We start from the raw sequence: 23,391 nt of genomic DNA, 5'->3' as shown, positions 1-23,391 counted from the left end.
CTGCCCATTAGCCACTCCATCCCAGCGCTGCTTGGCAACGGAATCCTCCTTTAAAACACTGCAGGGCTCAGCCCTCAAAGGGAGATATCGGCGACGGTTTGTTTGCTCCAGGATCTCAGTGAAGCCCTGAATTCCCAGACAACAAACAGTCAATGCATAAATGAGAACTTTCATTTAAAAATAACCTGATAACTTTAGATAATTTCTATCCCATCTCTCTTTGTGGTTCACAAGACTCCTCGCAGTCGAACAGACACACAGAACTGTGGCACAGTCCACAGAAACCAACCCCGGCCGTGCAAGCAGACGTGCCACCCTTCTCCTGCTCGTGTTGCCTTCAAGAAGAGAGGGACAGACAGCGTGGTGCAATGGTTCCGAACAGCGAACTCTGCTCTGGAGAATCGGATTCCCCACCCCTCCACGTTAGTTCTCCCTCACTGGCAGTCTTCAAGCAAACACTGGTCAGGGAGGCTCCAGTCTGCTCCCCAAATGGAGCAGGGGTTGGACTAGATGGCCTGTACGGCCCCTTCCCCCTCTGTGGTTCTGTATGGGAGAAAACAGCCCTTGGGACACCCGGTTCCCAAACCGTTCTGCCTTCCCATCTGCTTCGCAGAAGATTTGTGGCACCTCTGCCACTCGGCGCCTCATCCAGCAGCCCCGTCAGCAGCCAGATGCTGCTTATGTTTCATGAGCTCAGGACTGAGTTATGCCAAAGGCAGTGCTGAATAAGGGAGTTGCTTCTTGCTAATTCTGTCCCCGTTCCGAGCTCTGCTCCAGCTCTTCCTTCGATGTAAGCAACGAGTTCCGAGTAACGTATGGAAGGCCTGGCTTGCTCGAAAATGGCCATTCGTTGTTCCAGCCTGTTGGCAGTTTTGGAGAGCCGGGCTGAGCGGGCCAGACGGCAGAGCAGGGCGTGAGCTGCGGCTGCGGGGACAGCGCTGGGGTCTCGCCTTGTCACTAGCAGTGAATGAGGAAGTGGTCCAAGAAGGCCCTGGCCCCAGGCTGCGGAGCTGCAGAGGTGTAGGAGGTTAAGAGCTCGTGTATCTAATCTGGAGGAACCGGGTTTGATTCCCAGCTCTGCCGCCCGAGCTGTGGAGGCTTCTCTGGGGAATTCAGATTAGCCTGTGCACTCCCACACACGCCAGCTGGGTGACCTTAGGCTAGTCACAGCTTCTCGGAGCTCTCTCAGCCCCACCTACTTCACAGGGTGTTTGTTGCGAGGGGGGAAGGGCAAGGAGATTGTCAGCCCCTTTGAGTCTCCTGCAGGAGAGAACGGGGGGGGGGGGGGTTTAGAAATCCAAACTCTTCTTCTTCTCTGCCTCAAGGTGGCGCTTGTTAGCTGGAGGCAGTTCAGACCAGTCCTCCCCCAGTGTGGAGGTCCCTGAGAAACTGTGCAGCACCCAACACACTCCACTTCATTAGGGCTCCATTAAAACTCTTGGGGGGTGGGGGCAGCTCCTGGCGGCAGCTGTGGCTGGTCAGGAACGGAGCCACTTGCCGAGCAGCTGTCCAGTGGTGGCCCCGTGGCCCCGTGGAGCGGGAGGCTGCCAGAGAAAGGGGTGGTGAGTGGAGCGGCTGCACTCATCAGTCTGCCCTGTGGCCCCTCAGGACGCCGGCCTCCTTCCCTCTGTGGCTTCCTGCTGCTTGGGTGGGAGGGTGGGTGGGTGGGAGGGAGGCTGTTTTCCCTTCTTCCCTTTCGAAGAACTCCTCCATCAGCCCACCCCCGTCAAGAATCTTCACTGCCATTTGCATGTCTGACGTGTGATGCCTTCTTTCTTCTTGTTGTTGTTTCTCCTCTCTCCCTCACACCTGCTGGATCCGTTCAGAGCTGCTGCTGCTGCTGCTGCTGCCAACTCCGGGGATTAGGAGTGAATAATTCACGCAGGACTCTCAGTTTGAAGTTTTGCAGCCAGAGTTGGACGTGCGGCATCTCCCTAGCCCTCCCTCCCCCCTCCCCGCCGCCACCACCACTCAGAGCCAGCGCTGAGCTGCCAGGTGGAAATCCCTCCCTCCCCGCCCCCCCCAGTGGGCCTCAGTCTGCTCTTTCACCAGAGGCAGGGGCCTCGTCTGGCCAGGAGGACTCCAGCCTGCTGAGGCCCTCCAAGAGAATGGACCCCCCCATTGGCTCGACATGTGGAAGCCTCAGGTGAGGGCAGCTCATGAGACTCCCCCCCCCAAACACTGCCTCCCCACCCACTTGGGAAGGCGGAGCCACAGTCAAAGGCAGGATGGTTGAAGCTGGTCCACAGCTGGGTGGTTGATGCCTTCTTGAAAAGCAGAGAAGCGGGGGGGGGGGGAGGCCTCTTCCAGGTTGGGGAGAGGCTGGATGGGTGCCCTGATTGGGGGCAGGGGTGGGGGCGGGGAAAGCTCCCCTGCAGAGATGGCCGAGATGGGCCCTGCTTTGCCATTTATACTTCTTGGTCCTTATTTTCCAGTCCAACCTCAAACATGAATGTTATTCAAACACTGCGGTGTTGTGGGGTTTCTGGGTTGCATGGCCGTGTTCTGGCAGCATTTTTTCCTGATGTTTTGCCTGCATCTGTGGCTGGCATCTTTGGAGGATCTGATAGTAGTAAAGCCAGTGGAGTATATATACCCGTGGAATGTCCAGGGTGGGAGAAAGAACCGTTTGCATTGGTTAGCAGAGGTAAAGGGTGCAATTAGCAAGCGTGATTTGCATGTGTTGAGTGGAATCCGCCCATCTTAGCAGATGTAAGTAACACTGAAGTTGCACCATCAGTTAGTGAGGGCATCTGCCTGGTAGTTGCCTGGCATTTGAATCCCTTTGACTGCTTCCTACATAAGAACATAAGAACAAGCCAGCTGGATCAGACCAAAGTCCATCTAGTCCAGCTCTCTGCTACTCACAGTGGCCCACCAGGTGCCTTTGGGAGCTCACAGGCAGGATGAGAAAGCAGTGGCCTTCTGCGGCTGTTGCTCCCAAGCACCTGGACTGTTAAGGCATTTGCAATCTCAGATCAAAGAGATGTCTTCCTGCCCGGAGACATCCGGTGTCTGGGTGGGGTTCGCTAACCATGGTCTTGATTCTAGTGCTTTTAAGTCCTGGTATTGAATCAGCTTTCGTGAGGCACCACCTCCAGCTTGCACAAAACAGCAGAAGCCCCCAGAGGGAGAAACAGGGAAGCAGGACAGGGGAGCGGCTCCCCTCCTGCCTCCGTCGACCATCCCAAGCACCGAGCGGCTCCTCATTCTTAAAGAGGCGGCTGGTCAGCGGTGGTTGAGAGGACGTCCAGTGGTTGACGTGAATGGATGCAAAAGGAACGCCCAAAGCTGCTCAAGGCAGACAATAGGAACGTGGGACGTGAGAAGCATGAATCGAGGCAAGCTGAAAATCACAACATGAGACAAGGAACGTTTAATCATTTCACTCCTGGGCGGAGGGGAACGAAAGTGGACGGGACTGGGGCATTTTCAGCCAGAAAACTACAAAGTGTTTTACTTAAGGAATGGCCAACAGAAGCAACAGAGGTGCTCCAGTAGCGAGGCAAGATGCAGGACAGGCAGGCAGGGGCGATTGTGCAAGGCCTGACCAAATAATGTCAATTAGACGTCAGGGAAGGCACAACCATCATTCACGTTTACAGATGCTGATGGGGAAGAAATTGAAAACTTTTATGCAAGTGTCCAGGAGGAAATAGCACATCTTAATAAGGTGAGCTGATAATTATAGCTGACTAGAACACAAAAACAGAAAACAAAGCAGAATCAAACACTGGGGTGTTGCGGGGTTTCTGGGCTGTCTGGCCGCGTTCCAGTAGCATTTTCTCCTGACGTTTCGCCTGCCTCTGTGGCTGGCATCTTCAGAGGATCTTCAGAGGATGCTAGCTACAGATGCAGGCAAAATGTCAGGTGAAAATGCTACTGGAACATGGCCATACAGCCCGGAAATCCCATGACACCCTAGTAATTCCGCCCGTGAAAGCCTTTGACAGTACATAGAATCAAATACTGTTGGAAGATTTAGGCTAGGAGCCCAAAATGAAGCAAGAGAGCGACGCATTCTGTGAAAACAATCGTTGGTTCATTCAGGCAACCAGTCTGTCATGTTTCCCAAGCACACAGCCACAGCCCAAGTTCAGTGGCCAAGGTCCAGTTCCAGGCAGGGGTCAAGCATGAAATTTTTCAAAAACTCACAGTGGTCAGTTCAAGTGTAGTAAACAGATGCGTTGCTTCCACCCTACCCAGCTGCTAATAAACATGTTGCTACTGGGCCACCTGCAATGCCGACCACTGGCTGGCTGCTTCAGCCCTGCTCCGTGCTTCCACACCGGTCTGGTGCTGGCCTGCCCGGTGCCCATTTTGCCCCCAGTCCTGCAGAAGCCTGCAAGTTCTCCTCCCACACTGTTCCCGGGGCTCTGTAGACAAGGGAAGTGAGCAGACTGGCACCTCACTTCCTGCAGACAGCTCAGAGCTAGGAGGCTGAGGGATCACTGGGCTGGTTCTTCTGGGCGTGGGTTTCCAGTGGCGGCGAACCTTTGGCACTCCAGATGTTATGGACTACAATGCCCATCAGCCCCTGCCAGCATGGCCAATGGCAGGGGCTGATGGGCATTGTAGTTCATAACATCTGGAGTGCCAAAGGTTCACCACCATGGGTCTCTAGCCCCACTGGGGCTGCTTATTCCCATAACATTCCTCCTGCTGACTGTGGCTAAGAGACAGGACTGCTGGCTGACTCTTCACTGGGTGTTTGGTAGCTATTGGGCCCATGACATAATTGTATACATTGACATCACTGGATGGCCAATACAGAAATTAAATAGATTCCACTAGCGGGGCCCGGCCACGCGTTGCTGTGGCTTATTGTGGTGAAATGGGAAAGGAACAGTAGCAGCAAATCAATTGCAGAGGCCAGCCGTACGTGCTCATGCAAATACTGTGCGATGTCATTGATGCGTGTGCCCCCATTCCTTGGGGGGGGGGGAATGGAAAGGCACCTCTCCCACACATCTAGGCTGGCTGGTCATGATCCTTTACCTGGGAGTAAGTTTGGTTGGTGGCAATGGGTTGTCGCCTTCTGAGGAATACCCTCTGAGGGGCGCGTTCTACCTATGCAGCCATGCAAAGAAGTATCACGAAAGCAAGCTACCCTGGAGGAGAGTTTCACTGCTTGTTTCATTAAAACCTGGGTTCTTTTCTCCAATAACTCCAACCAGCTGAGGTCTCAACGATTTCTTATTGAAAAACCAGAAATAAAAGAAATAAAACTTCTTAAGATGCAGTTAAAGGGATTGCTTAGGTGGTCATATTATCCCTTTGGTCTCTTTGTCCCTCTATCTCCGTGGAACCCATGGCCTGCAGAGATCCTTCTCTGACCACGCAATCTCAAGATGGAATTTACCAAAACCTTTGTTTATCCTTTCCCAGGAAAACGTCTGTTCAGGCCACGAGAGGTAACTTAGGGCTTTGAAGTTTCCCATCCTAGCACCTCTGCATAATTTCCTGTCCTCCCTCCAGGAGATCAAAAGGCAAAAGATGCTTTCTTGCCACAGTCATGTTATTGATTTTGCTAGTTTTATTAAAAGTACTATTCCCATCACACGCTCCCCTTTTGGAGAGGTAAAAATCTGGCGTAGTCTAATGGCTACATCTATTTCATCTTATCCATATAGAAAAAGATGCGTACATGTGTTACATTCCACATCAGTCATCTCTAACTAATACAGGAGAATCTGCTAACTACTGAATTCGCTTTCATGCATAACACATAGTCCCTTTATGATAGCATAACAATACAAAATGAAGAAAATCATGTTCAATACAAAACACAATTTCAGACTAATACATACTTTTCAGACTAATAAAGCAATGCAATATCCTTTGAGCATTGAACTACAAGGGCCTCATGCTCACTTCTCTTAAATCCATATAGTCTTGGATACGGCTTCTTCCTCTGGAGAGAAAACACAATAGTTATCCTCCTCCCTTTGGAATTCTCTTCACCAATTCCACTGGTTACTGCATGATGCTAACATCATTGTGTATGAGACATCACTTCAATAGGCAAATTCCCGCCCATATCAATGTAGTGTGGAAATCAGAAGTCAGTGTAACCTTGGCTTGCTGCAAGAACATACCTTTTCCTTCAGCCCAGCATTTCTTAGCCACTTGGAGCCTGCTGCTCTGGTCAATGATACCTTTAGCACTTCTTGCATATCAAAGAGCGCCAAAACAATTTCATCCCTCAAAGTTTTCGTGACATTCAAAAAGGATTTCCTCATCCATCCCCCCTTCAACTTCGAAGAGGAATGCTGCTGCTCTTAGCAGTTACAGGATCTGCCACGTCAATATAGACTGCTTTTACGCACTGATCGTGTAATTACAGTTGTATCACCTTTTGTAATGGAAAATCCACAACTTCTCACACAACTTTTCATCTCTCCACCCCCCCTTCCTAAATCAACATTTTCTTGGGGCCTAGTGGAAAACACTCATTTGTGCATTTCTACCTTTCTCATGGGTCGTTCAAAACATGAATTTTCCCATTGGGAAACTGATTAAAAACTTACATGTAATTCAACAACATCATCACTAATCTTTACACCAGTTTCAAAAGATGAAATGTTCATCTGTCCACTTCTCATGCTGTCATCCGAAAGTTCCTGTTCCTGGGGGACGATCTCCTTCCCCACCAACCTTCTGGTGCTGGATGACCGCTTATATGGAGCTCGTTCCGGGTGACTTCCAAGCCGTTTCTCCAAAGATGTGTCTTCTGTTTCCTCTGGCGATTTTGCTCTCTCCCCCCTTTCTGAAAGCGATGCTGGTAGTTTCCTGAAGAGGATTTCATGCCAGGCTTCTCTCCGCTTGCATCTGAACTGGAACAAAGTCTCCCCACCTGGAGGCTTTTTGTTCCCTCTGCTTGAGACTTTGTTGATCTCTCCAGCTTCGAATTTTGGAAGTTGTTTTCTCTCAAGGTGCTGTCAAAGATTCCACGCAATAGCCTGCTGTAGATGCAGCATAAAAGCTTCTTAGGAGCTCCTGCCATCCGCTTTGAGAAAAGCCCTCTGGGCGCTGGGCCAAGACCTGAGCTCCTGGCTCCCTTTGACTTCTCCCCTGCCGGATCCTGGCACATCTTCTCCCAAAGCACTCATGCCATCAGCATCAGACTCTCTGGTTACCATCTTCAACCTGCACGCAGCCTTCCTCCTGTCCCAAAAAAATTCTCCACACTGGAATCACGATTTGAAGCAAGCCTCAAGCTGCAAATCCACGAAGGTGTTTAATTTGGAGTATCAGAGATCAGCCAAATGTAAAGCCACTCATTATCACGAAAGCAAAGCCTGGGAGAGCCACGCTTGTTTCATTAAAACCTGGGTCTCTTTTCTCCAATAACTCCAACCAGCTGGAGGTTCTCAACGATTTTTATTGAAAACAGAAATAAAAGAAATAAAACTTCTAGATGCAGTTAAGGGATTGCTTTAGGGTGGTCATAAGTATCCCTTTTTGGTTCTTTTTTTGTCCCTATTCCGGGAACCTCTCTATGGCCCAGGAGAGATCCTTCTCTGACCACGTCCTCAAGATGGAATTTTACCAAACCTTTGTTTTCCCTTTTCCAGTGAAAACTCTGTCTTCAGGGCCAATGAGGTAACTTAGGGCTTTGAAGTTTCATCCTAGCACCTCTGCATAGTTTCCTGTCCTCCCTCCAGGAGATCAAAAGGCAAAGATGCTTTTCACAGTCATGTGTGATTTTGCTAGTTTTACAGTACTATTCCATCACACAAAGTATGTCACGGTTGCTTTACCGAGTTTACTCCTGAGTAATGCGTGCCTGATTTTCTTAACTGTAACCGCAGTATTCAGGGAATCTAGGGTGTCTGACCCCTCCCTCTCATCCCTTGCATGTCGCCCCTCACTCTCTTCCCTCCCTCACTTTGCTTCCCTTGCATGCCACCCCTTCTCCTCCCTCCCCTTTCCCTCCGCTAGGGTGGGTCATATCAAGATGCTGGGCCCCCTGCCTCCCCTCCCTTGCATGCCACCCCTCACTGTCTCACCTCCCTCCCTTCTCTTCCCTTGCATGCCACCCCTCCCTCCCTCCCTCCCTCCCTCCCCTCTCCCTCATGCATATGTGCGTGTATGTGTTTCACTTCCACTCGAGTTACTGCCTATATGCTGTTTCCACTGCTCATATTTGGCCATTTGAGTGAACATTCTAAGCAGCACGAATATTCTAAGGGTGACAGTTACACACGGGCAGCTGCATGTCCTTCACCATGGAGTGCCAGGAAAAAGGCATTTTACCTGGGCCAGGTGTGAAATTTCAGGTTTGTGAATGTCTAAAAACACTCTCACCTGGCTGACTATAGTGGCTGGGAATTTTCAGAGGAATTGGCCCAGCAGTTACTGAGTTATACCATCACTAACAAATACACGGTGTGCTTTTTATATACATAGATAATTGGAAGCAGAAGATGGAGACACCCCCCCCCCCCGGGGCGCACTGTTGAAATGGGAGGTCAGAGGCCAGCTGCTTTGGGCTGGGAAGCCTGGACACGAAGCTGCCAGGTGGACTGGCCATATCACTCACAGGAAATTTCACAGGAGGTCCAGACTCTCAGGGGCCACTGGGAGCCCCAGCAACTTCGCCTGAGCTGCAGGATGAGCCCTGTGGCCCCTGCAGGCCGGGGGGGGGGGGCAGTCAGCTCAACCCTGGGCTGGAGCAGAGCCAATAATGGCTGCAGATGTGCCCACCCCCACTGCCCTTCCTTCCACAGCTGGGGGGAGGGGGGCTTGATGGAGGTTCATGAAGATATGAATGAAGAAAGTGGACAATGGAGGGCATCTCCTCCTCTTATGACACTCTAGTGGGGGGGGGGCACCCAATGAAGTTGAGGGGCCACAAGTCCGTCCAAGACAGGCAAGAGGTGAAGTTTAAGGAAGGGCGCTTACCTGGAAGAGTGTGCAATCCTTGACCAAGCTAGTGGAGGTGCAGTAATCGAGCGTCCTTCTCCTGTCGCTGGACTCCCCTGGGACGTCACTCGTGTGTGCTGCTGGCTTAGAGAGGCTGTCTCTCTGCGGGGGTCTCCTGCTGCCCCTCCAATTCCCCTGCTCAACTCAGCCCAACCTCAGCCCAGACTTCCTCTGTTGGCCGGCCATGAGCTGCTGTCTGGTTTCTCAGGGCCTTGACCTCTGGTGGACTCTGCTTCCAGCTGTGTTCTGAGACTCCTCCCCCAAGCCTCAGGCAACACCAACCTCAGTCAGGTGGTTTACCTCACTGGGCAGAAGCTCCTCCCACAAGGACCAGGTGCTACAAGGAAGCCAGGTTCGAAAACCTGGAGGAGCCCCAAGCAGCAGCACTAGTGCCGCTCAGCCACCAAGCAAACGGCTCTTTGCTACTTGCACCAGCTCCAAGCTTCACTCTGCCTTTGCGCACTCCAGGAACGGCTCTGCACGAGTTCCTGCTCTCCAGAACTCTTCTTCAGGTGGGAGATTTTAAAGAGGCTGCCACCTCAGGCCTCTGGGACGGATCAGGTGGGGCCGTGTGGGCATCTTGCCAGGGTGTGCTTTGATCTCCTTGCAAAGGGAAAGGGGGAGGGGGCACCCCCCAACAACCAAGATAAAAGCCGGCCCGTGAACAGCCTCTGCTTCCGGATTCTGCTGGGGACCAGCGTGGCTCCCTCCCTCCCTCCCTGCAGGCTCGTTCTTCCCTCCCAGGCCCTGGCTCTGGCCAGGAGTCCTTCACAGACAGCAACCTCAAAAGAATGTGATGCCCACAGGCCCTCTTTCCTCCCCACCAAACAGCACACTGGGGCCCAATTTGCAAGGGGAAAGCTGGCTTGAAGGAGAACGGATTCCTCTCCCCTCTGCAGAGCTGCTATTTACACCTTTTGAGTCCCACAAGAGGGCCACTCACGGTTCTCTGGCGATGAGGCGCTCCCATTCCCTGCGTGTCTTTGTTTCCGTACTGAAAGGCTGGCCCCCCTCTGTGGCCAGAACCTGCCTGGACAGGCACTCGCCGTTGTTGCAAGGACCCCCTCGCAGCTGTCTTGAGAAACAGAATCAGGCTGGCCCGAGGCCACGGCTCAGTGACAGACTGACACACACACCCTGCTTGCACTGTGGAAGGTCACCTGTCCAATCCCTGGAGTATCACCTGTTCATAAGGACCAGGGAGCAGGGAGGGGGGAGGGCCCTTCTTCACCTGAGACCCCACCAGAGAAAGCTGCTGCCAGGCTGACGAGGCGATGCTGACCTCCTCTGGGGACGGATGGGGCTTGGTGTGGCACGAGGAGGAGGCGTCCCTCTCGCGCGAAGCAGACGCCTCGTTGGCCAGTGGCCAGAAGCATCCCCCAGGCTTCCCGCAACCCTCTTGTGGAGCTCAAGGCCCCCGTGGCTGGTGACGTCCGGTCCTTCCGGAGAAGGATCTTCTGGCAGCAACGCCCTTGGCGGAGGGGAGGGGGGATGCCACGGTGTGTCGCTGAGCCACAGACTGGGGAGGGGGCTGTTTGAGGCACGGCCAGGTAGCCCTTCTCATGAGTAGCCAGGACATCCAGGAGCCCTCCAAACCAGCTTCCTGGGGAGACGCTCTGCCTGGCTGGCTCACCCCCCCCCTTCCCAAAGCAGCAGCAGCAGAAGCAGCAGAAGCAGCAGCAGGCAGATTTGACATAAAGTTCAATTAAATATTTGCTTTATAATTGCACAACAAATTATTCATAAAGGCACTGGAATCTAATCACATGGCTGCTCTACCGAGCCTGCAAATGGCACGGCACTCCGGGAGAACGAAGAGTCGGGAGGACGTTCAGCGGGCAGAGAGGCTGGCCCTGGCCTGCGGGCACAAAGGCCGGGACCCCCTGGCTTGCCTGGGGTGGGGGGCGGTGGCATCGGAGTCATGGAGCGGCTGGCTACATTCTGCCCCCCCCCCTCGACACATGGCTTGCCAGTTGAAGGCCCAGCATTGCTTCTCCAAGGGCTCTCTGGAAGAGGGGGTCAACGTGGGTGGTCTGGGAGTGTGGAAGCTGAGGTGCACAGGAGCTGACAGCGTTCTCCTTGCACCTTGATCTGGACCAGAAAGGGCTCCTGGGACCCACCCTCCGGGGACACTGCATGTAGCCCTCACGACTCAGAGCAAAGAAACAGATATGGAAAATGGTGCGGGGGGGGGGGGTAGGTTCAAGCCCTCCCTGCGTGTGGGGGTCACTCCCAATCTGAATCGGCCCCACCCTCATGCCTTACATGATAAGAGCCAGCGTAAAGAAACAGAACAACAACAAAAAAAGGAAGAACAAGAGATGCTCCACATGATCCCAGGAATCAAAGGGAAAATCTGAGGCATGGCCAGGTGTGCTGAAAGATCAACATGGACATATATTAACTGAACAGGACAAAATAAAGAAAAGGTGGGAACAATACACTGAAGAGATAAAAGGATGACTGATTCCTTCCAAGAAGAATCTTTTGAAGAAGAACCGACAATGTTAGAAAGTGAAGTGAAAGCAACACTCAGAACAACTGGGAGAAACAAATCTTCAGGAGTAGATGGGATATTAATAGAGATTCTCCAAGACACAGAAACAGAGCCTTTCACAATCTTAACAAGAATATACCAACGTGTACAGAAAAGAAAATGATGCCCCATAGACTGGAAATGGTCAATTTCAATTCAAAAAAAAGGAGACGTCAAAGATTGCAGCAGCTATCTGTTGCAATAGTTTCTCATGCAAGTAAAGTGATACTCAAAATTTTACAATAAAGGCTCTTACAATATATGGAATGATAAATCCTTGCTGTTCAACTGGATTCAGAAAAGGAGAGGCACTAGAGCCATGGTGGCGAACCTTTGGCACTCCAGATGTTATGGACTACAATTCCCATTCCCAATTGGCCATGCTGGCAGGGGCTGATAGGAATTGTAGTCCATAACATCTGGAGTGCCAAAGGTTCGCCACCACTGCACTAGAGCTATGTTGCAATTTTGCATTGGTTACTAGCACATACCAGAGAATTTCAGAAGAAAATAGTTTGTCTTTCATAGATTACAGCAAAGCTTTTGACTCTGGGATCATGAACAACTTTGGCTGGTTTTAAAGGAAATGGGTGTTCCACAGGATCTGATTGTTTTGATGCGGACTCCATACTCTGGACAAGAGGCTCCTGTCCGGACAGAATACGGAGAAACAGAATGGTTTCCAATTGGCCAGGGCGTCAGAGAAGGATTTCTTTATTTTTTTCAGTCTGCATAAGGCAGAGGTTCCCAATATTTTTCACTCCCATGCCCCTTAGCAACCCATTTCCCTAAAAGTGTAGCTCCACATTAGCAACCCCATTATATAATTTTTCTGTACCCCGAAATGCTCTGGTGCGTACGCATACCCCCAGGTTGGGAACCACCGGTATAAGGAAAGTTGGATTGGTTTTAGATGAAGGTGGAGTGGAAACAGATTCCCAGATGGCTTTCACGTGTAATGCTGTCAAGCCAGGTGTCGGCCGCCTCATACCTGTGCATTTCATTTTTTTCATGAGATGGACGGATGCTATAAAGGAAGCCAGGGCTCTCGGTTTGCAAGATCTAAGCAAGGCTGTTAATAACAGGATATTTTAGAGGACATTAATTCACAGAGTCTCCATGTGTTGTAAGTGTCTTGATGGCCCTTAACACACCTGTGCCTCGGAATGGAGTTCAGCGCAAGGGGCCTCAGGTGTTTGCCTGAGCAAAAGTTCCCGGGGTAGCCACAAGGTCATCAAAGCAGGTGACTCAGCTTCAATCACTGCTGCAGCTGTGAAGGACAGAGTTCCTGGTGGCCATGGACTGTCCAGAAGACGGGTCCTGCCCCGTCTCAAGTGAGTGCGTCAAAGCTGAAGTGCTCCAGACTCTTTTTGGCCCGGCTTCCTGGGACAGTTGCTCTGGGGAGAATCCCCCTTGGCAGCTGGCAACAGCTGTGACACCCTGACAGCTGCTATCAGACCTACTAGCAGCACCTGAGATTTGACAAAGGGGTGGGGGTACAGAAATGGCACCCCCACCCACTTTGCCCAGCAGAGTTGCCACCAGAGGGGCAGAAGGCCTGGCCTGGCCCTTTAGATATCGCACCTTGTGAGGCTCTGTTCTTTTGCCCGAGTTGTCAGCAGACAGCAGCTGTTGCTCTCCTGGTCCGACGTCCGGAAGCCACGGCCAAGTGGATCACAGAATCCCAGAGATGACCAGGGCCGTCATGCCTGTTGAGATAAGTGCTCCTGGTAGTTGGAGATGATCCCTATTTGTGGTTAGCAGAGTACACGGGTGGCTTAAACCGCACAGCAGAAGCCCTTACCTCGTGTGCGTGCGTGCGCGTGATGGATCCCAATGTGCGGCAAGCTTGCACAAAAGAAAGTCGGAGTCAGTTGTAGTTTCTAATCTAATATAAAGAGTATTTATTAGTGAACTCCATTCTGGATAGAAAGGTAGGTAGATAGAGTCACTCTGCTGTCCTAATCTAGCTGGATGGAGACGGATGCGCAGGAGGCACATCCTCTCCTTAGTCATGGTAGGAAAAAGATGGAGGGGGGTCGAGGAAGAAGCCGGAAGGAAGGAAGTTCCTGAGAGTATCAGTCTAACATCAACGGGATAGCGCCAGCATGATAGGGTAAAGGTGACAAATTCCTAGCTATCTATAGTAAAGGAGCAGCAGTAGAGTAGGAGGTTAAGAGCTCGTGTATCTAATCTGGAGGAACCGGGTTTGATTCCCCGCTCTGCCACCTGAGCTGTGGAGGCTTCTCTGGGGAATTCAGATTAGCCTGGGCACTCCCACACACGCCAGCTGGGTGACCTTGGGCTAGTCACAGCTTCTCGGAGCTCTCTCAGCCCCACCCACCTCACAGGGTGTTTGCTGTGAGGGGAGAAGGGCAAGGAGATTGTCAGCCCCTTTGAGTTCCTGCAGGAGAGAAAGGGGGAATAAAAATCCAAACTCCTCCTCCTCCTCCTCCTCTACTTTGCTCTGTGCTGCCCTTGCCAGCCACAAGCCGGAAAAGAATATCAGGACTGTGGCTGAACAGCTGCAGACGTGGCGAATGTGATTTCTGGCTGTATTCAAGGTCACATGGAACCCAAGTCACAAGAAGTCATCAGACCTCACCTTCAGTGCCGCCTCCAGCCACACTGGAACAGGCTGCGGGAGGGCTAATGAAGGCAGTGGGAGGTCTGGAAGGAAAGGTGGGCGGCACGGGCTGCATTGAGCCTGGAGAAGGCCCTCCCGGCCCTTGAAGGGCTCCTCAGTCGAACTGCCTGTTCTGCCGCTCCCGCAGGCAAGACGAGGCCTCACTGGGGCCCTGTCCCAGGAAGGCAGATTTCAGTGAGGCAGAAGGAGAAGAGACTCCGGGAATGAGGCCTGCTGTCACTCAGGAGCACACAGGAGCCCCTGGCTAGCCAGGCAGGCGATGTGAGAGACTTCCCCTGAAGAGCCCCTGCCTGTCCAAGCAGATGAGGCTGACCTGACAGACCAGCAGCCTGAAGCAGCAGGTCTGCTAAGAGCTGCCTGGCTGCAGAACCCATTGCCCCTGCCCGTCCCCTTTGCCGCACTTCAAGCCCAGGCAAGAAGACAGCTTCTGTGGAAGGCCAGCATGGGGCAGGGACTGGGACCAGCCCTCCCACCCCACCCCCACCCCCACCCCCCGGTAGTCCCGGGTGGGCTCCCTCTTGATCTGCAGTAGAGGAGCTGGATTCGAGTCCCGCAGCTGCACCCTGGATTTCCAGGGCAGGGCTTTTCCAGAGCGGCAGCTCCCTTCATCAGGCCCCAGGCCGGCCCTCCCAGCAGCTCAGTCAGAAGACGGGAGGGGTGCTGCTCCCCCAGAGCCGTGGGAAGAACAGCGGGGGTGGGGGAGCCTGGAGGGGGCAGGGCCAAAGGCCCCCTCCCCACTTGCAGGGACTCTGGGGGGAATCCTGCGGGCGGGGTGTGTGTGTGTGTGAGAGAGGGCCAGAGAGGGCAGGCGGAGGAGACCCAGGCGCGGCAGGAGAGGGGAGGGCAGGCAGGGGAGGCGCAGCCCCCACCCCGTCCTTGCTCCCCTCCTCCTTCTGCGGGCCTCGACGGGCTTCCCCGACAGACCGCCAGGCCCGCGCTGCGCCTCTTCCTCCCACCGCGAATGCGACGCCGCTCCAGGCCGGGGTGCCCGTGCAGGGGGGGGGGGGGCAGGTCGTGTGGGCTCGGCCCCCCCAGCCAGGAGCGCGCCGCTGGGCCTGGGCCTGGGCCGGACGGGGTGGGGGTGGGGTTGGCACCCCTCTGCCTTCCCGGCCCTGCTCGCCCGGATAACATCCCCTCCCGGGGCGGGCTCTAGGCTCCGGCTTCGCCCGTCGGGGCCGCTGGAACCCCGCCCTGGCTGGCTGCCTCCTCGGCCGCTCCCGACGGAGCACCAGGCCGGCCCGGCCCGGCCCGACCCGACGGCATCGCCGGACGCGGCCCCCCGAGTGGGCGCCACGGCTTCCGAGAGGAGTCCGGCCTGGCCTGGCCGGCTCAGAGAAAGCGGGCGGGGCTGGTGAACCTGCGACGACGAGGGCGAGGCCAGCCCAGCCCTTCCCGAGGCCGCCGGGGGGTCTGGCTGGCCGGCGGAGCAAGCCCGGCCGCAGGAGAGCTCTGGGGCCCGGAGGGCGGCTGCCGTGTCCCGGGGGGGTGGCGGCCGTCGGGAGCACAACGTGCTGGCGCCCGGGCCTCTGCCTGGTAGGGCTGCCCCGTCAGCGGCTCACTGGGGAGCGCTGCGACCGCCCCGTAGGGTGGGCCGGTGGCCCAGTGTTCTGCCCCTCTGCGGAAGGCCACCCCCCGACGCCTCCGCGCCCAAGACGGGTCCTTACGAGGGCGGGTCGGGCCAGTTTCTGCCTCCGCGTTTCCGTGGGCCGCCGCCGGTTTGAGCGATGCCCCCGGGTGGCCACAAGGTGGCCGCGGCATCCACAGTGACCTCCGCCGGGACGCGGCACGCAAACGGGCGGGGACGGGGGCTGGCCGGGCCGGCCGGCCGGTTCGCACGTTACGCTCGGCAAATCTGGCTCTTCCTAGGAGTTTGCCGATCCCGGTTTCATTGCGGCTGGTCCCACATGTTACGCGCGCCGGCCGCTCACACGTGCATTTCAAACACCCTAAAGTGCCCCTGAAGCAGAGCGTGGGAAGGAGGAGGGGGCTGGTGGGTTCTGAAGAGTCAGCGCAGAGGCCGCGGCACCTGGCCCGCAATATCTCCAGACGGGAGCACGTGGCGGGAGGGCCCCCCCTGGGCATGTGCAGAGTGCCTCCCAGCCGGCAGGTCAACCCCAGCGCCCAGGGTTCAAGGAGACAGGCGAGACACGCGCAGCAGCAGCAGCAGGCCTGAGGCGGCCGTGGCCCGGCGGACGGGGGAGTCCACTCCGGCTGGCCGCGCCTTCGCCGGGACTTTGGCCTCGCCCGTGCCCTGCCGCTCTCCGCCGGCCTTGAAGAGCGGCGCTCCAGCTGCAGCCCGGAAAGGAAGCCGGCGGGCCGGTGGACCGAGCGCCGCAGCCGCCACCAGAGGGCCACGAAGAGCCGCCCGCCCCTGCGCCCGGGTCCGGCGCGGCCACCGGCAGGGTCGGGCGGCGTGCGTGAGCGGAGAGCTCCGGGGGCGCCGAGCCGGGGAGGCGAGGAGGGCCCCCCCCCCCCCGCCGCCCCTGAGCCGCCTCCCCATTTCGGCTGCCGCCGCCGCCGCCGCCGAGGGCCGCCTAGGTAGGGCGGAAGCGCGGCGGGGCCGGGCTGGCGACGGGTCCGGCCGTGCGCTCTGCGCGCTCTAGCGGGGCTGGGCTGGGCTGGGCGGCGCTGCGCCGGGCTGGGCGGAGCGGAGCGGATCGCCGGCTGCCGCTGCCTTTGCCCCGTTGCCGCCGCGGGTTCGCTGCCTGCTCCCGCTCCCGCTCCGCCCGCCGCCTCCGGGGCTCCGCTGCCAGCCGCTGCTGGGAGATGCGCCGTCGCCGGACCGTCGCCGGACGCCTCCCTGCCGGCTTCCGCGAGGTAAGCCACGCCGGGCCCCGTCGGGGAGCGCAACTTGCCGCCGCCGCCGCCCCCGCTTCGCAAACTTTGCGCCGCGGCTCTCCTGGGTGGGGCTGCCCGGGCAGGGGGCGCCGCCGGGCGAGGACTCCGGGATCGCGCCCCCTGCTTCCCTGCCCGGAGTCTGCGCGCTGGGGTAAGGGGCGGGCGGAAGGGGTTGCTGCGCCGGCCGGCCGGCCGGGGGATGGGGTGGGGGCGTCAGGACCCCTCCGGAGCTGCCGGGGCGAGGGCACGTGGCGTCCCGGCGGGCTCGGAAGGCGTGCCCGTTCGCTGGTTCGCTCCCGGCCGAGGCTGGCCCCCGGGAAGAGAGTGTGGGGCGCTGGCCAGAATGCCGGGAGAGGCTGAAGGTTAGCCGGCTCCAGCTCCCTGCAGAAAAGTACGGGATACCTTTTGCTACCTGTAGCCTACCTCGCTGGACTGTTGTGAGGTCTTGAGGCTGGGTTGGAAAGAACGAGAGGCGGCTCCATCTCTCCTGCCTTTGCCCTCTACCTTTGGGAGCGTCCTTCCCCACGCATCTCTCTTCCCGACCTGGGAACCCCCCAGGACACACGCAGGGCTCCCCAGAGCCCCACCACGCTGGCTTGAAGCAGGACTGAAAGAGAAGGCCCCCGCCTGCCTGCCCGCCCGCCTGCCCCCTGCTCGCGTGCCATCTGCTGGGCTGGCCTCGTTGCCACGGGCTGGTGCCCAGCAGCAGCTGCTCAGGTGAGGGGCACCCCGTGCTTGGAGCTCTCTGGGTGCCAGTTTGGACCGGATCTGGAGGACAGGAAGCCCCGAGCCCAGGAGGGAGTTCCTGCCTGTGTTCATTCCTTGCTCTGTCCAGACCTTTCTATCCTGCTTGTCTGTCTGCTGGGCTCCCACGCTTTATCTTTGCCGCAACCACCCTGTGAGGTAGGCTAGGCTAAGAGCGCGTGGCTGGCCCAAGGCTCCCTGGCCAGCTCCAGTGGCCCAGTGGGGATTGGAGCCTGGGCTTCCCTGTTCCTCGTCCTGGGCTCTAACCACTCCACCAAGCTGCCTGGCAAGCATTCTCCTGCAGCACTTGGCCCCCACCCGGGCAGGAGCGGGGCAAGCCTGACCAGAGCCAGCTGCCCACACCCTGAGGGGGGCTGCCCAGGCTAGCCAGGCAGACTGCGGTGGGGCAGCCAAACTGACGTCCAAAAGCGCCCAGCAGAGAGCAGGAGTCCCCCCCACTCCCCCCCCCCCGCAGGTGAATCGGGTCCCAGAGCAGCAGCCTTCGTTCCCCGCTCCTTTCTGCTGCAGGGAGTGAATTTCCCCCACAACAGTTGGGGAAGGGCAGGTGTGCCCCGCGGGGTGCGCCTGCTGCTTGAGTGTCTGTTGGGGGCCCCTCCCTTGTGGCAGCCTGGAGAAGCCCTGGGGCAGCCTCACCTGCAGCCACGCCCTGGGGGTCTCCGTCCCACATGACTGGGCGGGGGTGGGTGGGGTGGGGTGGGGTCCTGAGGGTGCTGGCCGAGGCTTGGGGCCTGCCAGGCATTCCTGCATTGTGGGGGGTGGTTGGGTGGGCTTGATGGCCCTTTGGGTCTCTTCCAACACGATGGTTCTAGACCTGCCCAGTTTCCTGGCAGGGCCTGACCTGTCCTGGCAAGGGAGGTGGTGCATGGAGACCCCTCCCAGGGGGCTTGTCCTGGCAGGGGGCTGCCCCTTGGGGTTGGTCGGGGGTGGGTGGGGGGTCCATGGTGTTCCTCTCGCCTGGAGGCTGACCACAAAACCTCCGGGTGGCAGAGAGCCCCTCTGGGGGCTGAGGTGTCTGCTAGCGCTCAAGCCAAGCTGCAGCCCCTTCCCCATAGCCCTGTCCAGCTGTGCCAGGGAGTTGGGGGCGCCAGGCTGACGCTTGCTGCTGGGCGATGGGTGTTGGGCCTCCAGGTCTGCGCTTTCTGGATCGTGGGTGCTCGGAATGGCTCTGCATGCAGCTGAAAGCAGAGGCTGATCTGCTCCACTTTCGTTTTTGATTAGGTTTTGTGATTGTGATCTTCTGGGGGGGGGCAGGGAAAGGCTGGGGGGCTGCAGAGGCTTTGCCTGTTCTCTGCCCCTGTGTCTTGGCAGAGTGACTGCCCAGTGCGGGTGTGCACACGGAGGCTGGGGGTCTGGCACACTCACCTGCGGGGGCCGCGGCACGGTTCCTTCAGACCCCCCACCCCCTCGTGTTCGCTGGCCCCCTGAGAGCCCCTGCAGGGGTGACGGGACAGGAGGTCACGGGGGGGGGTGTGCTCTTCTCTGCCTGCCGTCGTGCACAGGGGGTGGGGGCAGGCTCTGTGGCATCCCTGCGGCCACGGAGGTGTGTGTGCAAGGGTGTTCCTGCCTGCCAGGAGGGGCCGTCAAGGTGCCACGTGTGCGTGAGAGAGAGGAGTGTGGCTGTCACCTTGCAGGTAGCTCCATTGCAGGCAGCGGCCCCGCTCCCTCTTCCGACCGGCAGGCTGTCCGGTGCCTGCTGTTGCTGCCCGGTGGGTGAGTCTGCGCCTGCCCTCCTCTTGGCCCGAGGGTGGGGGTGTTTGGGGGGCTCACTGGGGCAGATTTTACTGGTGGCTGAGCTCTTCTCTGGGTGTGCCCTGCAGCACCAGCGCCCTGCTCTCTGGCGTGTCCCCTGCCGGGCCTGTGGCTGTCCTGGGCTGCTGAGGGGCAGGAAGCCGTCCTCTGCACAGCCCTCTCGCTGGAGCCTCTTGGCCCAGGGGAGCGCGAGCTGGTTTGGAAGGGGTGGCTCCTGCTGGGATCCCTTTCAGGGGCTGGGGGGGGGGGGAAGGGGGGCTGCGTCATTCCTTCCACCTGGGTCTCCACTTGTGGCGATGAACCCTCTTTGGTGCCGTGGCCGGCGGAGCGTATTCGGGGAAGACCGTTGGCCAGCCCAGTGGAGCCCTGGCACTCCAGCGCAGCCTCTGACTTTGATCCTGGGAGTGACGGCCGGGCGAGGGGGCTCTTCCGTGCACTGCTTGGCAGCTTCCAGACGGGTTCTGGCTGGCGCTCGGGAGACAGGTCCTTCTGACCCCACCTCGCAGTGTCCCAAGTGGCCTTCGTGGCAGAGGCTGTTTGGAGTGGAGCTGGAGAAGCTCCGTGTGGTCCTTGGTTCCCTTCTTTGGCTGACCAGTGCAGCCCTGGCAGAGGCGTAGCTCCAGGGGGACGGGGGGGGGTGCGTGATGCTTTACCAGAAGCGTTGTGTTATTTCTTGTGGGGAGGAAGTGTGTATGAGGCGTTCCCGGGGGGTGGGATGGGAGCTGGATTAAGAGGCGTGGCAGAGTGGGAGGGAGACGGACCCGGAGGACGCACTTTTCCCTCTCGCTCCGTCCCTGAGCCCTGGTATCCAGCCGTCCCCTGGTTCCGTCCTTTCATGACTTTGGCCAGGGGGTGGGTGGGACTGAGATGGCCGGCGGCCCAGCTCCCTTGCAGAACTCTCCCGGGGAGGCAGGCAGGCAGGCAGGCAGGCAGGCTGGCCATCTTCTCCAGAGAAATCCCCTGCTCAGCTGCCTGGAGCGGCTCCTTCTGGGACGGAGGCTCTGTGGGGATCCCTCGGGAGCCCTTCAGTCGGAAGCTGTGCAGCTGGCAGGCAGCGGGGGCTGGGCAGGGCGCTGGGGAGCCAGTCCTGGAGGCGGGGACGGAAGGGAGGCCCCGGGAGTGGCTGTCCAGGGCTGGCGCCTGGAGAGGAGCGCCCTGTTTCCAGCCGGGGGAGGTCCCTGCTCCCTTGGGGGGCTCATGGGTTGTTAGTGCTGACTTTGGGTGGGTTGGGGTCCGTGGGGGGACTCTGCTCCTTCAGCTGCCCTGGCTGCTGCTGCTGACCATTCAGCGAAGCCTTCAGGGTGGAGAAGGCGGGGGTGGGGGGTGCCTCTGCCGTCATGAGGTTGGGGCCTCCCTTTGGCTGCTGGAGCCTCCCTATCCCTGAAAGACACCAGCCACCCCCCCCCCCCAGAGATGCCGCTGACCCAGTGGGAAGCCGAGGAGTAGGCCGAGGAGTCGGAGGCCAGGATTGCCTGACCAGTCTGAGCCCCTCTGCCCAAGGAACTCCAGGGAGAAACACGGGGGGGGGGGGGGAGGGCGGAGCAAGATGAAGAATGCCTCCAGGGAATGTGTCTGAGTCTGGCCTGTGCGGTCGGATGGGGAGAAGTCCTGGGCACGGAGTGTCTCCCTTTGGGGAGCCTGTCCCTCTTTGAGGTCGCTGCCATCTTGCTGCAGAGAGGAAGGGAAGGCGTTTGAGGCGTCCTCCTCTCTGCCTCTTGTTTGTGGGACATTCCAGCCAAGCGTGGCGTGGTCAGCCCGGCCAGCGGCTTGAAGAATCACTCCCCCACTCTGTGACGGGGGCTTGGTGTCCCCTGGCCCCCCCTCCTGGCAGCTTTGACTCTAGGGTGTAGTCCCACAGCAAAGCTATGGAATTTAATCATCCATTTCCTGTAAGAAAAAACTGCAGGTATACCCAGTCCGTGCGGAAGACTGTCAGACTGCTGCTCCCTGGGCTGCCGTGGGATGGATCTTTAGCTTTTGCAACCTGAGCAGCAGGAAAAAGTAAAAGTTGAAGGTAGAAAACACACTCAGCAATGGACTAAAATTAAGTATATCATTTGGACAGGAAAAGCCTTGCTCAGTCAGAATATTTTAGGATTACCAACAAGCTTGGATTTTAAATTAAACTTTTTAACACTGATAATGAAAACTCTGAAAATATATTATCATTAAGCAGTTTATAGCATATGAATTGTTGGCAACCCCCGCCCACCCCTGAAATCTTTAGAGTCTTGTATTTGTCTACCGTGCAAGAGGCATATTTCCCACGACTCCCCAAAACTTTCCATGGCCACAACTGGAGAAACTGGGGAAGCGCTCAGACTTTCCCATGACAGATACACTGGCAATGAGTGACGTGCCTTCTGAGGCAAGGTTTCCCCCCTCAAAAAGCCAAGGTTTCGCCAGTCAGTGTTTTCCCCAAGTTCCCAATTTTTCAAGTGGAACCGCTGAACAAGCCCTCAGACCAGAGGTGGGATCCAGCAGGTTCCCACCTGTTCCCAAGAGTGGGTTACTAATTATTTGTGTGTGCCGAGAGGGGGTTACTATTTGGGTCCGCTTTTCCGTTAGAAATTCCATTAGGTCCAAAAATCATCAAGTCCTATTGTTTCCTATGTGGCTGGTCAGCGAAGGTAGAAAACGGAATAATTCTCCCAGTTGGGCTGTTTAAAAAACATGTTTTAGTAATATGGTAAAGTTCCTTGTTCAAGGAAAGTATCCTTTTGATTTCTAGAAACAAAATTAAGTGTTTGAAAGTATTAAGTATTTGACAGGCAGTCAATTAGAGGGGAAGTAGTAGTTTCTGTTGGCAGCAGATGATAGGACTTGCTATAATAAGTTTAAATTATGGACAGAAAGATACCAGCTGGAAATTAGGAACTTTTTTTTACAGTAAGAGTTTTTTACAGTAACAGAGAAATTAATGCCCCGCCCCTGGAATGCCTGGCCACGCCCCTGTCATGCCCTGCCCAGCCCCATTGGCGCTACGCCACTGTTTGAATCCCACCACTATGGGAACCTGTTACTAAAATTCTTGGATCCCACCAATGCCTCAGACTTTCTCACTCTGAATCTTTCCTCAGGAGCATTTTACTAATTCTAAACGAGAAAATACCTCTTGGGAGCTTTTTTCAGTGCCCCTACGTTTTCTTTTGGAAAAATTGTACGAAGTTCTTGGGGGAAAAACCAGAGTTGGACCCCCCCCCCCCCCCCCGCGGCCTCCACCTCTCTCACCCCAACTATTTTATCCTCTCTCTCTGTTGAGCTCCAAGTGGATATTTTGGTGTTTCCGGCTGCACTCCTGGGCACAGTGTAGAATATTCACAGTTGCCTGAAATTCACTCATTTAATTAGGCTCATTAATTTAAGTAGGCCTAAGTGCACACAGGATTGCCTTTGCAAAACAGATGTGCCAAATTTTCCGTCTTTGCAGAGCAAGTCCTGTTCTGGAAGGAAGCAGTTTTTGTCTTCTATAATATTTTCCTCGTGTGAAAATGAGTGTCTTTGTGCAGCAGCAGCACGCCCCCCCCCCCCCCGGGCTTACAGGGCCCCCGGCTTGCTCTGTTGAAACGTGGATGTGTCGTATTCTCAGATCCAGAAGGAGCATGTGAGGCCAGGCAGGAGGACGTGGTGGGCAAGGAAAGTCTGCCGGACTCTGCGGTCTCTTGGGGGGCTTGGAGGGCCCAGGAAAAGCCGGGAACTCTTGATTCAAGGGGGGAGAAATCTGGATGGGGAGAGGAGGGCAACCCCTCTCCCAAGTTGTTTCAGAACCTTGTGGTGCTCAAGAGAACACCAAACTCTGGAATGTTTGCTGGAACATGATCTGCAAGTCAATGGTTTCGTTTCTCCATGTGGCTGTCGCCGGGAAAGGGAGCGGGTCGGAGAAGGGGAGCCCTGGATGGCCTGAGGGTGCTTGCTTAGCCTTGCTTAG

At 56.7% G+C, this 23,391-nt stretch overlaps 1 protein-coding gene across 1 annotated transcript in view; it reads left to right on the top strand.

The window, feature by feature from the left end:
* The first annotated feature begins 16,425 nt into the window (after positions 1-16,425).
* Positions 16,426-23,391, top strand: part of LOC125433459 (cadherin-22-like) — an 81,924-nt gene continuing 74,958 nt past the window's right edge. Inside the window, exon 1 of the mRNA XM_048497967.1 lies at positions 16,426-16,928. The gene's annotated coding sequence lies outside the window, so the exon portion shown is untranslated. The remainder of the gene's footprint in view (positions 16,929-23,391) is intronic.

Source organism: Sphaerodactylus townsendi, linkage group LG05 (genome assembly GCF_021028975.2).
Source record: "Sphaerodactylus townsendi isolate TG3544 linkage group LG05, MPM_Stown_v2.3, whole genome shotgun sequence".
In the NCBI taxonomy this organism is placed as follows: domain Eukaryota; kingdom Metazoa; phylum Chordata; class Lepidosauria; order Squamata; family Sphaerodactylidae; genus Sphaerodactylus; species Sphaerodactylus townsendi.
The sequence above is the reverse complement of the archived record's forward strand: the minus strand, read 5'-3'. Positions and strand labels throughout refer to the sequence as shown.